This window comes from Cupressus sempervirens, chromosome 8 (assembly GCF_028749045.1).
Source record: "Cupressus sempervirens isolate cs-2001-9-10 chromosome 8, ASM2874904v1, whole genome shotgun sequence".
In the NCBI taxonomy this organism is placed as follows: Eukaryota; Viridiplantae; Streptophyta; class Pinopsida; order Cupressales; family Cupressaceae; genus Cupressus; species Cupressus sempervirens.
The window spans coordinates 268581250-268600463 of record NC_143125.1 but is presented as its reverse complement, the minus strand read 5'-3'; positions in this window follow the sequence as shown (position 1 = coordinate 268600463).

The window sequence follows — 19214 nt, the reverse complement described above, 5'->3', positions numbered from 1 at the left end:
ACTGAATACTGCTGATGCTCAAAAAACACACATAAAATGTTGTAACTCAGTAAATACTAAATATGCTCGATAGGTACTTAACATGTAAATCTTAGATTTTATCTATGATTACCATTATTTTATCTTAGATGCAAGCACATAAAAGAAAATAGCATGAACACATTTGACACCAAGATTTAACGTGGAAACCCAATTTGGGAAATCCACCAATTGCAACTAGTTACCATTTTCACTCTTTTGAAGTAAGCCCTATTAGGAGCCAACCCTATTAAAGGTTACAAAACACACTATTACGTGTGGCCCTGTTAAAGGATTTAATCACCCTATTAGGAGTGGCCTTGTTAGAGGTCTTTAGACAATTCAATAGAACTACCACCTTGTTAGAGGTTTTCCAAAAAGCTATTAAGCCAACTCTATTAATAGATTTAGATCACTACTACAATGCTTAGAGAGTAACAATGAGATGACCTAATTTTTGATGCAACTAATTTTTTTATTACAGATCTCTATTCTAGCTTGTACTTGATCCTTCTTGATTGAATATATCTTTTCTGCTTCACAAGGATATTCTGATTGGCTTCATCAGTGCATCATTAGATTTTCAAAATCTTCCATGCATTCACATTCTTTCACACTTTTGAATTCTCAAATTCACCTTATACTTATATCATTGATATTGTCATGTTGACTAATATACAACTTAGAATAACTAATATTCATCACCTCAGTCAGTTGGAACCAATTAAACACACTATGCCAAAATGAGAAAATTCTTTGTTAGCTAACCCTACTCAATAGACAGTAACATAGAATTTTTTTTTTGTGTTAACCAAGTAAACTCGGTTAACACTACATATTTGCAAATTTTCTTTGGTAACTAAGTGAGCTCAGTTAACACTCATCTTCTGTAAACTTTCCTTTGACACCTGAGCTAATTTGGTAGACACTGCCTTCTGAACTAGGCAAACACAAGAACACTTGGTAGACACAAAAAAGTGTCTTCACTGATTGAGTGAGCTTGGCATGCACTAACTAATAATAACATTTGTGTAACATCAAAGATAATACATAATTAGTCAATTGTATCCAATGGACACAAGGTACAACATGTCCATGAATGTGCTTCACTTGTACATCAATAGTCTCCAATGTTTAGGATACTCCCCCAAAGCAACACCATCAACATCATGCTAACATATAAATCCTAAACTAGATCCTCCTGTGTAATAGGAACCCTTCCTCAAAGGCCTCAAAGTAATGAGTGAAAATTCATTAGAAGGTATACCCTTATTCATAGAAAAGATGGATTCAAAATTGGTAATGGAATGGATAGAGGGCATGGAGAATCACTTTGAGTGTGAAGGAACCATAGAGGCTCAAAAGGTGAAGGTTACAAAGGCAAGATTGAGGGGACCAACCCTAACTTGGTGGAAGTTTCTCCAAGAAGAGGGAAAAGGAAGGCAAGAAACCAATAACTAATTGGAAGGTCGTGGTTGAAAAAAATAGGGACAACTCTCTACTTGAGGATTATGAATTAAAACTTTGTATGAGAAGAAAAAGTCTAAAATAGAAGGACATGGATGTTGCCTCTTATAAAGAGGAATTCTAAAAGCTATTTTAAAGGTCCAAAATCCAAGAGGATGAAAGTGTAAAGGTTTCTAGATATTTGGGAGGCTTGAGATGGGGGATTCAAGAAGAGAACAATCTATGGACCCCCACCACTATCCATAAGTATTTTCAATTGACACTTAAGGTGGAGGAGAAGAACAAGAAGAGACAAGAATCCAGTTCAAGGGGTAGAGGCAGAAGCAAAGATGCCAGAGGAACCCATAGGAGTGGATATGAAGGAAGAAGCAATAATTCTAAGAGCCAAGGAGATTAAAAGATACATGATTAGGGTAGTGAAGCAAATAATAGTGGTGGTTATAGCAGTAGAAGAGGCCCTAATAGTGGAGGAAGAGGAAGATTAAGTGGTTTTGGTAGGAGTTCACATTTTTCCACAATGAAGTGCTATAATTGTGGCAAGCTAGGACACCTAGCTTATAGATGTCCTGATAAGGCAATTTCCTCATCCCATGGAGAGAAGAAGGTGACCTATGATCAAGGAGAAGAGGATGATGTCATTGATTTAGAGGTTATACTTACTTTAGAGATAAGAGAAAACTTGATGTTCAAAAGAGTTTTGATCAGAGAACCAAATAAAGAGGAGCCTAAAAAAAAAAGGTCATAATTTAAGATCAAATGCAAGATCGTAGGAAAATTTTACAAAGTAATAATAGAATTAGGGTCTACTAACAACATAATCTCAAAGGAAGTAGTGGAGAAACTGAAACTTGTGAAGAAACCTCATACTCATCCCCATGGAGTGACCTAGTTAAATAAGGGACAAAATGTGCTAGTGAATGGGCAAGCTTGGATTGATTTTTCTATTAGGGAATATAATGAAAAATTAATTTGTGGTGTATTAGCCATGGATGCATGCCATCTTTTGTTGGGAAGACCATGGAAATTTGACAAAGATGTTTTACATCAAGAAAGGAAGAATTCCTATACCTTTAAGAAGAGTGGAGTGACTTACAAAATATAGTCCTTAGTGGAAGAAGACTCTAATGAAGAAGCAATAGTACAAAATACTGGTGACCTATGCTCAAGGAGAATAGGATGATGTCATTAATTTAGAGTTGATACTTACTTTAGAGATAAGAGAAAACCTTATGTTCGAAAGAGTTTTGATCAAAGAACCAAATAAAGAGGAGCCCAAACAAAAAAGGACATAATTTAAGATCAAATGCAAGATCGTAGGAAAATTTTGCAAAGTAATAATAGAATTGGGGTCTACTAACAACATCATCTTAGAGGAAGTAGTGGAGAAACTAAAACTTGTGAAGAAACCTCATACTCATCCCCATAGAGTGACCTGGTTAAATAAGGGACAAAATGTGCTAGTGAATGAGCAAGCTTGGGTTGATTTTTCTATTGGGGAATATAATGAAAAAATAATTTGTGATGTATTAGCCTGGATGCATGCCATATTTTTTTGGGAAGACCATGGCAATTAGACAAAGATGTTTTACATCAAAAAAGGAAGAATTCCTATACCTTTAAGAAGAGTGGAATGACTTACAAAATACAGTCCTTAGTGGAAGAAGAATCTGATGAAGAAGCAATAGTACATAATTTATTGATGAGTGGAAAAGAGTTACTGAATAACATAAAACATGATGAATGGGTAGTATTTTCCATTGTGTTAAAACCCAAGGAAGAAGAGAACACCAAAATACCACTATGCCTAGTGAAGTGAGATAGTTTCTTGAGGGGTTTCAAGATATCATTTGTGAAGGGAAACCTGCTACCTTACCTCCACAAATAGTAGTAAGTCATCAAATTGACTTTTTACCAGGGGCATCCTTTCCCAAAAAAGCTTCTTGCAAGATGAGTCCAGATCAACACAAGGAGATAACAAGACAAATACAAGAACTAATGGATCAAGGCCTCATTAGGAAGAGCATTAGTCCATCTGTATTTCCAGTGGTATTAGAACCAAAAAGGGAGTTAAGTGGAGAATTTGTACTAATTCTAGGGCCATAAATAGGATCACTATTAGATATAGGTTTCCTATTCCTAGAATAGTAGATTTGATGGATTGTCTAGGTGGGGATATGTACCAGTGCAAAATAGACCTTAAAATTGGTTATCATCAAATTAGGATGAAGGAAGAAGGTGTGTGGAAAACTACATTTAAAACCACAGAGGGTCTCTATGAGTTGTTTGTTATGCCTTTTGGCCTTACAAATGTACCAAGTACATTCATGAGATTGATGAATGAAGTCTTGAATGACTATATAGGTGAGTTTGTAGTAGTGTACTTAGATGACATCCTCATCTTTAGTAAAACAAAGGAGGAGCACATGAAGCACCTAAATTTGGTATTGAAAAGGCTGCAAGAGGAGAAACTCACCATTAACCTTGAAAAGAGTGAATTTATGAAACAAGAATTAGTGTATTTAGGCTTTGTGGTTTCCTAAGAAAATTTGAAGATAGATATAAGCAAGGTGGAGGCTATTCTAAATTGGCCAATTTCTAAAATGAGGACAAAATTTAGAAGATTCCATGGATTGGCTCAATTCTATAGGAATTTTATGAGGAGATTTAGTGAAATTTGTACACCTATGCTAGATACCATAAAAGGGGGACTAAAGAAAAAGTTTGGGGGGACCAAAGCAATAGATCAAGGGCTTGAGAGATTGAAGAAAGAATGTTCTACACAACCCATTCTATTTTTTTCAATTTTTGATTAATTATTCATTGTAGAGTGTGATGCAAGTCAGATTGTTGTGGGGGCAGTCCTAAGTCAAGCGAGCATTCCTATAGCATTTTTTAGTGAAAGGTTGAATAAGGCTAAGTTAAGATATTCTTGCTATGATCTAGAGTTGTATGCCTTAGTCCAACCACTTAGAAAATGGAGGCATTAATTTTTCCTAAAGAGTTTGTGGTCTACATTGACAATAAAAATTTGAGCTTCATCAATACACAAGAGAAAATTAGTTTAAGGCACATTAACTGGATGGAGTTCTCACAAGCATACACATTCACTATTAAGCACAGAAAAGGGATGCTAACAAAGTGGCAAATGCATTGAGCAGGAGATTCCCAACAGTCCAAGAAATTCAATTGAAGAGCATTGACATAGAGGGATTTAAAAACCTTTATGAGGGAGATGCAAATTTCTCAGAAGCTTATAGGTATGTTCATCATTTAGCAATCATTTTCACAGTGAGTTTTTTAACTATACCTTGCAAAAATAGTTTAATGTTTAAAAATAACTAGTTATGTGTTCCAAGGGGTTCCATAAAGGAAAACCTTATCCAAGAAAAATACAATGGGATTTTGAGTGGGCATTTTGGACTAAATAAAACCTTAGAACTTGTGAGTAGGCACTATTATTGGCCAAGAATGCAAAGGGATATTAGAAGATATGTTGGACAATGCATCATTTGTCACAAGGGTAAGGGAACTTCTTCAAATGTTGGTTTATACTAACCTTTACCAATACCTAAAAGACCTTGGGAATGCATGAGTACGGACTTCATATTTGTACCATGAAACTCATGATTCCAGCTACATAACACACCTTTTCTTCAGGGAAGTAATTAGGATTCACAGACTACTTATAGACATTGTATCAGATAGGGATGTTAAGTTCATGGGACACTTTTGGAAAACACTATGGAAGATATTAGGCACCAACTTGACTCATAGTTCATCTTACCATCCCCAAACTGATGGTTACACAAAGGTCATCAAAAAACTATTGGGAAACTTACTAAGATGCTCAACCAAAGAATATGGCTAGTCTTGGGATCAGATCATACCATAGGTTGAGTCTTTTTATAATGACTATGCAAATAGAATCATCGGTAAAATACCATTTCAAATTGTGTATGGTTTACATCCAAGGGGATTTTTTAAGCTTAGAGAGTTGAGGAATCATGAAGAATTTAGTGGACATGTTCAATATTTCACCTAGTCCATGAAGAAGATCCATGATTAGGTCAAAAGGACTCTTATAGAGGCTAATCAAAAGTTGAAAATTAAGGTAGATGAGGAAAGAATAGATATTTAGTTCCAAGTAGGAGGATGGGTTCTAGTATACCTAAACAAGTCCAAAGTAATAAAGGGAGTTCCAAGTAAATTTTAGATGAAAAGGATAAGACCATGTAAGGTCTTGGACAAGTATGGTCAAAATGCATAAAAGATAGAGTTGCCTAAGGAGTTAGGCCATGCACCCATATTCAATGTGAAAGATATAGTTCCATACAAAGGCCTTAAATTGGCTGAGGATACAAAGAACTCATAGGCTGATAAGGAGATCAAGGATATTAGCACACCTACTCCAGTTACACAACAAGCTGAAAGGATCCTTGATTCTAGGGTAAAGAAGAAGACTAGGCACAAAATCTACATGGAGCTTCTTATGAAGTGAAAACATCTTCCTACCGCAAAGGATACTTGGGTAGCTAAGGCTGACTTCAAAAATTATGGTATCGACATGGATGTGCTAGCTAAAGATCCTACTTAGTTTCTTTTTGTAGGGGGAGAATGGTGCAAGAGCACCTAGGGATCATAGGAAAAGGGTCTTAGAAGTTTTAGCTTGTAGGTGGTTTTAGCCAACCACTAGGAAATAAGGGCTAAATATGAAGCCACAAAGGTGTTATTAGAGTCATGCATATATGTAGTTGAGTGTGAGAAAGTGGGGAGTAAAGTACTGTCTTTAGAATGTTTAAGCTACTTGCAATTGCTTGATTTGGTCAAGGGTTGACCAAGCTTTGACCAAAAAATCTTGATTTGGGAAGTCATGTTTAAATTTTATTTTAGACCTTACTAGACTCATCCAAGTTGTTGTTGCATCTAATCATGGTCAAAGAGAAAAGTTGTAAGAAGTTTCTCAAGCAATTTTGCATTTGACAATATTGACAATAATTTTCCAAAACAAAGCAACTTGCAAGTTTTTGGTTATGGGTATGTAGAAGAAGTTTCCACATGTCCAAAAGGGGTATAAAAAAGCATTCCACACCTAGGAGAAGAGTTGGTGTTTAGATTGTGCAGTTTCAATTTTGAAGTAATAGAAAACTTGAAACATTTTCCTGTTATAGTCAACTTGCATGCTCAAGATCCAAATGATAATGGATTGATTGGGCTAGTTAATTTGCAATTATAGTTAGAGTGTTGAATATAGTTTTCATTTTTTTGATTTGGGCTCTTGAAGTCTAGTTGAAGTAGGTGTTTGAAAATTAATTTGTAACTGTACAACGCAATGCCTTGTTTGAAATAACATTGAGAATAATGGCTCTCTCTTCATTTCCAATGGCCAAATCTCTATGGACCTTTGGAATCAAGAAGATAAATGTATCTATTTTATATGATGGTTTTCTAGTTTTAAAGAAAATCCTTGGGCGAGTAGGAGGTTACTGGGCTAGGTGAAGAACAAAAAGACAACGGTCTAAGGTGTAGCAGATGGATTAAGAGGATCGATTTAGGGGTTTAGATGGGAAGAATAATGAGTGAAGATATTCCAAACCAAAGGAAAAATATTTGGAAGGTCATTTTGAATAGGGTTTAGATGACCCTAGTAAGTTGCTGATTGGAATCCTTAGACCCTTAAAAATAGGGGAAAATATGGAAAGGGTTGTACGAATACCTTGGTGACCTAAAATAGGTGAATGTTTAATTACTCTGAAAGAAGTTTGTTTGACAAGTCCTTTGGAAATTTTTGGGATTAGGTACCAAAAGATCAATTAGGAGACCTAATTGCTACTAGCCCTAGAAGCCCTCTTAGACAAGGAAATCTTGAGATCATATGTGAGCCAAAGACAAAAATGCCTTCAAACATCTTGAAAATTATGGAATGTGATAGAATAGGGGTTATACTAGTCATGCAAGCCTAGTGAATGTTTTGGTTTGTCCTATGGTGAGATTCAAGACAAAGAATGGACTTGAGTCTTGGAGCTTGGGAAGAGTTTCACACTAATGCGAGTGGATTGGTAGAGTAAGGGAATAGAGGAAGTATTCCATTGGGGTTAGGTTGAAGATAAGACCCTAAGAAGGCTATAGAAGGGCCTTGAGTGTCTTGGTGGATAGGCTAAGGTAGAGTAGCAATCCCTCCTCATTAGTGCGATAAATGCTTCACAACATTGGATCTGGTCTTATGGTTGTGCAAGTAAGTTAGATATGTATTAGATTGAACTAACTTTTCAAAGTTGATTTTAAAAATTGTATGTCATTTAAATTTTGAATTTATCTCGATATTTATACATGTGTATATGTACATATTATATATTAACAAATTTTAAATTATAGGTCAATTTAAATATGCAAAAGTGTTTAACTGGTTAGCAATGCAACATAGTACTAGTCACAATGTTAAGTTCAATTGGATTTTTTTGAAAGTGGACATGGAAAAGGAGAGCATGACAGAGCAAGAGCATGTGTAAAATGTGCACTCTGACAACATGAACTTCAAGGTGTAAAGATATTGGTTCTCATTTTTTACATATTTTATGTAACTTATTTGTGTTTTTTTGGTAGGTAACACGATAGAGAATTTAGATAAAATTGTTGAATGTTGTCAATCTTATTTTGCTAGCTGGGACAAAAAATACAATAAATGTTATTTTTGGGAAGTGAAAGGTAAAAAGTGTTGAATTCATTTAGATAATTTAAAGTAAAAGTTCTATTTTTTATTAATAATTTTAACTTTATATATATAAGTTTATTCCTCTCTATTGTTGATCTAGATAGTTTAATATCATATTTTTATGTACGTGCTTGACATATATTGATTGATCTAATCCATATAATTGTCAACCCATTATTGGAATAAGAAGTGTGCATCAAGTAATGACTACAACACAATATAAGCCTCCAGTGATTCAACTAAGAGATAAATCATGTCTTTACAATGACTATGTTGAAAATAATCCAATGAGTCAATATGAGAACAATAAAAATGGATATGTTTTAGGGTGCAATTTGAAAGATATAGTTAGATATTCTCCTTTTAATGAAGATGATGAAAACCTAGATATTCATCATCTTGTATATGATGATAATTACGAACATGTCTCTAATTTAGTTTGTATAGGTGTGTTGTTGTGCATGCCCATGAATTATATATACTTATATACATGTATTAGACTCTATTATTGAAATATAAAGTGATTTATCATGCAGATTAATGAAGTTATATTGTTTTGAAATATATTAAATAATATGTAGAGATATATTATATACATGTATATTTAATGAGTGCCAGGTGGCTTTGATGGTTCAATAAGTACATATTATTTGTTGTCAATATTTTTTTGTTTTGAAATGAGTACCCATTATGACCTATAAGAACCCAAATTGTGTAAGCTATAACATGCACAATGACCTAGTTGACTCACTAGGTCCCCTTGAGTGAAACATGTATCTAGAGCATTTTGCAATATCATCATAGCATCTTATCTATGGGGTCATTGTACTCTAGGGAGTACAGTCATGAGATTAAGTCTATGATGCTCTACCACCACTTAATGATCGATGACCACTAGCCCCTACACTAGGCTCTAAACCACTGGATGCCATAATATGTAGGTATACAATGAAATACATATGACTATGGAATATATAAACACTACAAGTGTGCACATGTGAATAAATATAAAATTATCATAAATAGTAAAATCAAACATGCAATCTAATACATACATGTGTGTGATTATGTGCACATGTAAATAAATTTGTAAACTGCATCCTTCAAACTACATGTACATGCTTGAATAATATTTAAAATTAAACATATAATTGCTAACCTAAAAACATCAAAAGTTATTGAATTTATCATGATTTTAATTAAATGTACAAATATCCCCTTAAAACACATGGACATTTAAAATAATAATTTTTTGTACATAAAGGAAAAACTAATAGTTAAGAAGTGGGCAAGACTTAAGATGATTATTATAAATACTACTAAAATAGAATAAGAATTAGAAATTATAATTATGGTTTACATTTATAGTTTTAGGATCAACATTGACATTATAGGATAGTGTTTAAGTAATTAATAATTATTTTAACATAACTGATTAAATTTAAATTTAAATTTTAAATTTTAACATCCATAAGTTTGCTTCAAAATATCCCAAGCTTCATGGGTAGTAGTACAATAAGTAATAAGAACATATAAATTTGGATTAAGAGATATACCAATTAGCCCAAGGGCTTCCTCATTTCTAGTATTCCATGTGTCTTTCTCATCTTGCATAACTAAGGTAGCGTGAATTGAAGAAGCATCACTAGCAACACCTAATATATACTTAAATTGAAAAATAAATGAAAGATGAGTTTTCCAAGCATGATAATTTGAGTTGTTTAACTTCATCTTAGGAATTAAAACCGACATGATTCAAAGATTAAAAAAAAACACTCCCTAATTAGATGAATTTGAAGAAAGAAACTGACAATAAACAAATACAATGTATCCTCCTAGATTAAATGAAATTGAGAATTTAATTATTTGAGAAAAGAAAAAGACCCTATTGTATATGTAGAAACTAAAATATATATTTAAAATAAATTATTCCCTTTATAAAGATAAAGAAATTTAGAAAAAAAAAAAATTTAAAATTGAAAATAAATTCCCTCTTAAGACTCTAATAAATTATTTAGTTTCTAAAGTGTAGTATTTTAATGAAATAAAATTAGAAGTAAAATTATTTTTTTCAAACCTTATTTTAAACAACAACTAAATATGTAAAAAGAGATTAATGAATTTTAAAGTTTATATTTTTTTAAAAAGAATTTTCACTAAAAAACAAAATTACATGTCCTTTATGTTGTTTTTTTAAAGTAGAATATAATTAACTATTTCTAATTTTAAAAAGAAGTGCTAATTGCAATTAAGATTTTTTGAAAAGAAAGAAGTACATGTTAAGTGAATTTGAGCTTAAACAAAACAAAACAAAGTTAATATAATCCAAAATGGTTTTGAGGTATAAAAAAGAGAAATAAAAGTGTAGATTTTGAAATCAATGGTATTCTTTAAATTGAAATGATTTTTTCTTGAAATGAACTGACAGGGAGAGATAATGTCTCTCAACTATAACTAAAAAAAAATGTTTCTAATAGGAATGAGAAGACGAACCAAGAAAAAAATTGGCCCCCAAAAAACATACAATCTTAAATGTGCTAACAAAAAATGGAGCTATGGTTGCATGCACAACAACCAATACAAGTTTGCAACACCACAACAACAAACATTATAACAAATTTAAAAGGAAAAGTAATAGAGAAATGACTTGGGAGAGAAGAGTAACTTTGAAAATTGGCAAGCTAAAAGGAGAATAGATGGATCAAAGCATGTAGGGGTAAACTGAGAAAAGATGGTTATTGATAAAGAAATCAAATCTTAATACACAACTAGAGGGAAGGTCAATGCAGATGAAAAAAGGGTATCTACAAACCACACAAGAATGAGCGATGACTCCAATGTAGATGGAAGAAAGGAATGAGGGCACGAGAGAGAAGTCTTGGGCTAGGGTAAAGAAAGAGATGGGGAAAATGGCACAAGGATCATCTTGAAAGACACACAAAGAGAGAATCAAACACAAAAATGTTAGACAAGGTTGAAAGAAATCGATCAAAGATGTAATTCAAAAAGGGTAAAGTGACTAGTTCAAATAAATAAATCAAATATAAAAAACGTTTAAAATAAAAGAAATAGAATAAACCAAAACTAAAGGAGAAGCACATAGAGAATTAAAAATATAGGTTGCTTCCAAAAAGATGAAAAGATTTATTGAATCTTTAAACAACAATATTTAAAAAAATGTATATGGGAAGAAAATGTGAATAAGATTATTGTGAAAAAGACATAGATGAATATATTTGAAATAGAGAAATGGAGTAGAGATATCTATGTTATGCACAAAGATAAAGATTAAATTGAAATAGATCAAAGCAAAATGCTTTTCAAAGGTATAGAGAGATAAAATAGAATTAAGAGTTTGAAAGTAATTTGTAAAAGAAATCCAATAGAACTAAATTAATATTGATAACAAAGGTAAAAATAATGATAGGAAATAGATTGACTAAGAGAAAAGTTAGATAATATAACAAAAAGAGTAACAAAAGAGCAATATTTTGCAGATCTATAAAATACTTTACAAGAACAATGTTAGTAAAACAACAACATAGGAATGAAAAAAAGGTTTGGAAAAAATGGAACAATATATGATAAGATTAGATAAAGGATTTTAAAGAAAAGGAAAAAAAATGCAAAAAGAAATGTTAGTTGAATGAGATTTGCAAAAAAAAAGCTTAGTTTCTCCTGCTTTGGCAACAAGCCATCCAAAGTAAAAAGAAATTTTGCAAGAAAATAACTCTTTGGTGGCTTGCCTTCGAAAGAGGGCCAGGAACAATAAATTACAAAATATAGAAACAAATGTTAGAAGTAAACATAAAGCTTCACAATGGTAACCTTCACACAAGCTCAAAACAAGGACTAGAAAGCTTTGATACCATGAAAGAAATTGATAAATAAGAAATATAAATAACTAATCCAAGAGAGTTTTAAATTTTAAAAAAAAGTAACCATAAACTCTTGAAGCTTAAGAGATCTTCCCAAAGATTTAAAAAAATAGAGACAAAGAGATTTTGAAAGGGGAAAGCAAATAAAACTCCTCTAATATTATGAATGAGAGAGAGAGAGAGAGAGAGAGAGAGAGAGAGATTATTACAACAACATCACAATGATGTATACAAGAGTAGAAGAATGAGAGAGAGGTGTCTCTTTTATAGAAATGAGAAAGGAGTTGCATGAGGTTGCATCTATAACTACCATTTCTATGAGTGCCATCATTCATAATAATTGTATGCAAGTGTCCAAATCCTCTTAAGGAGGATAAACTAATTTTATTTTAAAAGGAATTACAAAAATGAGTTGTCCTCACACATAAACAAGAGGACAATAAGTGATATGTCCTCACATGTCGACAAGAGGACAAATAACATAAGGGATATCTTGGTTTATCCCATTAATATATAAATACAACCAACGAAATATTAATTTTCTAACACATATACATATATACATACATATACATACATACATAAATACACACACAATGCTTTATTTTATTATAGATTAGTTTCCATTGCTCTCTTTAATTTATTTTTTCTCTTATTTTTTTATTTTTATTTTTATTTTATGAATGTTGGATTTTAATTTATATGTCCTTGTTAGTTTGTGGTGACTGATCAAGGAAGTATTGTATGTACTCCATAATTCCTTGGTGGGGTTAAATTTTTTGGGACTATTTTATTAGTATTTTTAGGCCAACATGTTGTAACTAATTTTAACCTGAAAGAGGAAAAAAATACTTGTATAAAATGACTTAGGGTTAGGGGTTTTCATAAGGTGTGATGTGATAGATGTATTTTGTGGCAGTATTGAGTTTTAAGAGATTACATATTGTAATCAGGTTGTATTCACTAGATAATAAAAATATTGGACCCGTTGGTTTGTGCACGTAGCCCAGAGATTGAGTGAACTATTGGAATTAACAATGGGAATGTAAGTTCTAAGAGGTGGGGGGGAGTGAATCAACACTTAAAACTATTACCTCTGAAACATTTCACATACATCCATCTCATAACTTAATAAGTAAACTGAAATATGTAACCATTCATCACATCCAAAGCATGAAATAAAAATCAACACATAAAACATAAGATTTGGTTACCCAGAAACCCTCCAAGGAGAAGGTAAAATTGGGATGGGATGACACCCACAAATCTTCACTACTGCATTTGTAAAGTGTGGCATATTATGGTTACAGTGTTTTTTATCATAAACTATAATCTACCCTGTGAGAGGTTTGCCATGTTAAAGGATTTAAACTCACAATTAAGTAAACACTCAGTTAAGATATTTACAAAATCCTATTAAGAATAATCTATTAAGAGATTTACTCTGCATCACCTATTAGAATGATTCAACACTCGATCCTTCAGTTAGCACCTTACTACTTGATGTCAGATCTCCTCTTTATTGATTATTTCTTGATGATCCTCATTAGATCTATCTTCTCTAACCTTTCACTACATGTATTTATTCCTCTCAGACTAATTCTTCATTGCAAAACTCTATCTTAGCCATCTTCTCCATGCTTCCTTTGCACTAGATACTCTCCTTAGTATCCTCCTTCACAACATAGATTACCCTTAGGGTTTCCTTCTTTTATAAACATCATGGAGACAAAATTAGGTTAGAATCAACAAATGTGGTTGATCCATATTTCCATATAATGCTTCCCTCAATCTAATTGGATGCATGCATTGCATAGGGATGTGTAATATGACTCCCTCCTTATTCCTTATAATCAAAAATTCATGTTCATGTTAGAAAAAAATGATTTACATAGAATTTTTTTCCATTACAAACATCTATGACATAAACTATTTACTCAACATCCATAGGTTGTGATGCTCAGCCTTCACTATGCTCTATATATTGATACTAGAATTCTAAGTAGCTCGACACTTGAATCACTCGACACACTCTGACTGCTCAACACCTAAGTGACTTGGCACACACTAATTTATTGACACATACTAGTGCTCAACACCAACTATCATATTAATCGACATGTATTTTCTAGAGACTTATGCTCAGAATACTCTGTTCGCTCGGCTCACATTGATCACTCAGCTCGCTCTGTTCACTTGGCATGCACTATGCACTTGGCTTGCACTATTCTCTTCTAAATAATGACTAAGTGTTTTGACACTGCCTTGTCAAAACCAAAATGAGATTAACATGAACCACATTAAATATTTATGTCTTGTATTCTCTTTTATGTGCATTATTAGTTTCTAAAATTGGATATATTTGCATGTAATTTTTATTTCTACCTTGTTAATCCTAACAAGTCATATTAGAGTAAGGTGTCATCAAATTTTATTAGCTATCGTCTATAGGAAGGTCTCATGGTTGAGTGGGAGAAATGATAGATGAGGGTAAGCTGCAAGTTGAGAAGTTTAATGGACAGAACTTTTAGTGATGAAAGATGCATATTGAGGATTATCTTTATCATAAGGATTTATGGTGGCCATTGGAAGGAAAATCCAAGAAGTCAACCATTATGAAAGATGAGAACTAGATTTTTTGGATCGAAAGACACTTGGAAGTATTTGTTTATGCCTAGAGCAATTGGTGGCATTTAATATTACAAAATCTAAGACAATGAAAGAGTCTATGCAAACCCTAGTAAGGTTGTAAGAAAATCCCTCCACTTCAAACAAGGTATTTGTCATGAAGAATTTATTTAGTATGAAGACAACAAAAGGTGGATCTATTGCATATCATTTAAATGATTTTAATATAGTTACTAGTCAATAATCTTCTGTAATTGTCAATTTTGATGAAGAAATTAGGACTCTCTTGATTTTATGTTCTTTGTCTAAAAGTTGGAATGGCTTCACAATGATTGTGAATAGTTCTATTTAAAGATCTAATACCCTAAAATTTGATGATGTTATTGGTGTTATTTTGAGTGAGGAAACATATAGGAAAATATTAGGTAGATCTACATTAGGTTGTGTTTTGAATGCACAAAGGAGAGCTAGAACAAATGAGAGAGGAAATAATTTTCAAAATTGTGAGAAATCAAGAGAAAAATCAAAGGAAAGAGGTCTCAAAAATATAGGACCAAGAGATTGTTGGTATTATGGGAAACTAGGGCACAAAAATAAATATTGTTGGACTTGAAAGAACAATAAAGGAGAAAAAAAAGATGGAAAAAATGATATAAATGTGATAAGTAATAAATCTCAAGAGGATGCTTTCCTTCTTTCCTTAGAAAATGTTGATGATTCATGGGTTTTAGATTTAGGGGCTTCATTTCATGCTACTCCCCATAGGGGTTATTTCCTTAATTATGTCTAAGGGGATTTTGGGCTTATTTATTTGGGGGATAATGAACCCTGTCTGATTGTAGGAAAGGGAAAAATTAAGATTAAGTTGCAAAATGGGAAACATTGACTATTACAAGAGGTAAGACATGTTCCAAGGTTGAGTACGAATTTAATTTCAGAAAGGCAGTTATGTGATGAGGGTTGCATAGTTAGTTTTAATGATAAAAGTTGGAAGATTTCAAAAGGTTCCCATGTAGTATAAAAATGTGTAAAAGTAGGAAAAATATATTTTTGTACAGGTCATACTATTCCTTCTACTTTAATTATTTTAGAGACAAATGAATATTCAAGAACATTTGTTGTAGTTGAGCAGGGAGAACAAACACTTGTTCTAGATTTTGATACAATGTTATAACACAATAGACTTGGGAACATGTATGAGAAATTACTTCACTCAAAGAAATTTATACCAGGCCTGAAATGTGTTAATATGGATTTATGTGAAAGTTGTGTTTATGGAAAATAAAAGAGATTGAGTTTTGTGAAGACAGGGAAAGAAAAGAAAGATGAGAAATTAGAGCTTGTGCATACAAATGTATAGGGACCAACTTAGGTATCTTGCCTTGGTGGATCTCATTATTATGTTAGATTTATTGATGACACAACTAGAAAATTATGCATTTATTTCCTTAGAGAGAAATCTGACTTATTTCAAACTTTTAAGAAATGAAAATGCCTGGTTGAAAATGAGACTGGTAAAAAACTAAAATATCTCAGATCTGATAATGGTGGTGATTATTGTAACAAGGAATTTGAAGATTATTGTTCCTCTAATGGAGTTGTTACATAGAAAATTGTTCCAAGGACTCCCCAGGAAAATGAAGTGGTTGAACGTATGAACTATTCAATAATAATAGAGCATGACATTTCATGTTGGGATGCCCTTAAACTTGTGGATGGAGGTTGGAAATAGGTCCTTCTACTCCTTTGGGTTGTGGCATTCTAGAGGAAGCATGGACTAGTAAGAAGGTGAGTTATTCTTTTCTCAAAACCTTGTTGGAAACTACATTTGGAACAATTATTATGTTGTCATTGATGTCAAATCTATTGGTGAGAAATTTTTCTATCTAATCCACTTAAACTTTGTAGGTTACTGTCCTACGTCAAAGTAAACTTTGCATAGATGTAAACATGAAACACAACAGATTCAATAACACATTTGACATAACGATTTTATGTGGAAACCAAATTTGGGAAAACACACCAGTAACATGATGCTAATTCTCACTCTTCTAAAGTGATGCCCTATGAAAGGTTGGAACCCTGTTAAAGGTTACAATACAAAATGTTAAATGTGACTGGGTTAAAAGATTTCAATCACCCTATTAGGAGTGAGACTTGTTAGAGGACTTTAGACCATTCAATTAGAATGTCACTTGGTTAAAGGATTTACAAATGATTGTTAGGTCAACTTTAATCCAAAGGATTTACCCTAGACTAATAAAATGATTAGAAAGTAATAGTAAGGCTTAATTTGATAACAAATTACAACTCAACTACAAATTATAGATCTTTGTTTCAATCCACCATTTTTCTTGGCTTTTATAGACTTTAGCTCTGATAGCTTGTTCCTTCTTGCTTTACATGATGATTGTAGTCTCTTTTGTTCGACCACTAAATAAAGCAATACCCTAGACTCCTTGTCTTCCTTAGGTTCTTGAGCATGAAAACCTTTTCTTCTAACTAACTCTATCTATAAATAAAGAATTAAGACCTTTTTCCACTTAACCACAATCATCCATTTTAGGGTTAGGTAAAATACAATGAATTTGGTTCCTCTAGAAACTTCTTCTACAATCTTCCTTGAATTTGATTCAAAATAGTTTACTTTGAATTTTGTGCCACCAACTCATCATAGTTATCTTCCACATGCTTCACACAATTCAAGAAAGTAATATAGTTAGCTCAAATTTGTCAAATATTTAATTTAACATAAATACTAGCACTCGGCATCAATATACTATCACTTAGCATCTATACTATTCTTCCACTTGGCCTTGAGACTAGTTTACTTGACAAATACTAAAGTTTACTGATGCTCAGCATCAAGTAAAATTTACTCCACATATACTAACAATCACTCATCTTCCACTAATTTTCATCTTTGCTTGGCACAACTTGTTTTTCACTCAACTTCCACTAATTTCTACTTGGCTTGCACAGACTACTTGGCAAGGTTTGGCAAACACTTTCATACTTGATCTTCTTTTAGTCTTAACTTGAGTAATCTTTTATTTCAAACTTTAAGTTGATAAAAAATTCATTGTAGTATCAATGGCTTACTTGGTCTTAGGGTTTCTTTTACATACCAAATAACTCAACCTTTCTCTAGGTGCTATTGTTATCTCCTTTTTCCAAAACCTCTACATCTATCAACTAAATGATAGCTTTCAAAAAAAAATTGTCTCACCAATAGGTAGTAGGTTAGACATCATTGACAAAATAATGATTGTTCCATTATAGGTTTTTCACTTCAAAAAAATCTTATCTCAACAATCTCCCTCTTTGGCATTGATGACAAACCAATACAAACAACAATACCAGAAAGAAAATAAATCTTTGAAATCTCTCCTTCTATCAGTGTAGTATATGTGCTTCCTCTGTGTAGGGTAATATGAGTTTTGTCAAGTTCCTTTACTAGTTCTTCTCCATCTAACTTATATCTCCCTCGATACTTTCTCCCTCTTACTAAGAAGATGTATATTTCTTTTAGTCATTTCTCCCTCAATAGGTTCATTTCTCCCTCTTTAACAACAACACCAAAGACTTATCATCTTTTTATGCAAATATAATCAATTCTAGATTCTCCCTTTGTCACCTTACATGTGACTATAAATCTTCAAATTCAACTCCTTCATTACTTTAGGTAGCTCCTAATGTAATATCCACTACATCAAGTTGTAAGATACAACATTTAGCTCAATTGATGTAGGACACTACTCATACCTTTTAAGTAGCTTTGGATAGGGGTATCATCCCTAATTTATCTCTTAGATACTCATGAGCATCTTTAGGTAAAGCTTTTGTGAAGATATTAGCTATCTTCTCTTTTTTATTCACATATTCCATCCTCACTTCTTTGTCTTGAACTAACTCTCTCAAGTAATGATACTTGTTTACAATGTGTTTGGTATTTGTGTGCATCACAGGGTTCTTTAATATATTTATAGCACTTGTATTATCACAATAAAGTACCATAGGTTCAGTGATTTTCTACTTCATACCTTTGAGTAGTTGTTTGATCTATACAATGTTTGTATAATTTACTACAACAAACACATATTCAACTTCAACAATAGATTGAGGTATGCAATTTTTTTTTCTTGTTGGTCTAGGTGACCAATCTCTTTCCTAAGAAAAATGCTCCACCACTTGTGCTCTTTCTGTCATCAATGGTTTTAATCCAATCAACATTAGTATACGCTCTCAACTCAAATTTTTCATTTTTCTTGTAGTATAGACTATAGTCTTTTGTTCCTTTTAGATATCTCATAATTCTCTTAACAACTATCAAATGTCAGGTATGCTATGTACTACATATTGCAATTCACCAATCATAGACCTATACAATGTTTGATACACATAAGCTAAATCATTGTTCTTTAACAACTTGTGTCCTATCACCATAGGTGTGCTAATTAGTTTGGAATCTTCCAATCCAAAAGCTTTTAATATTTCCTTCACATACTTAGACT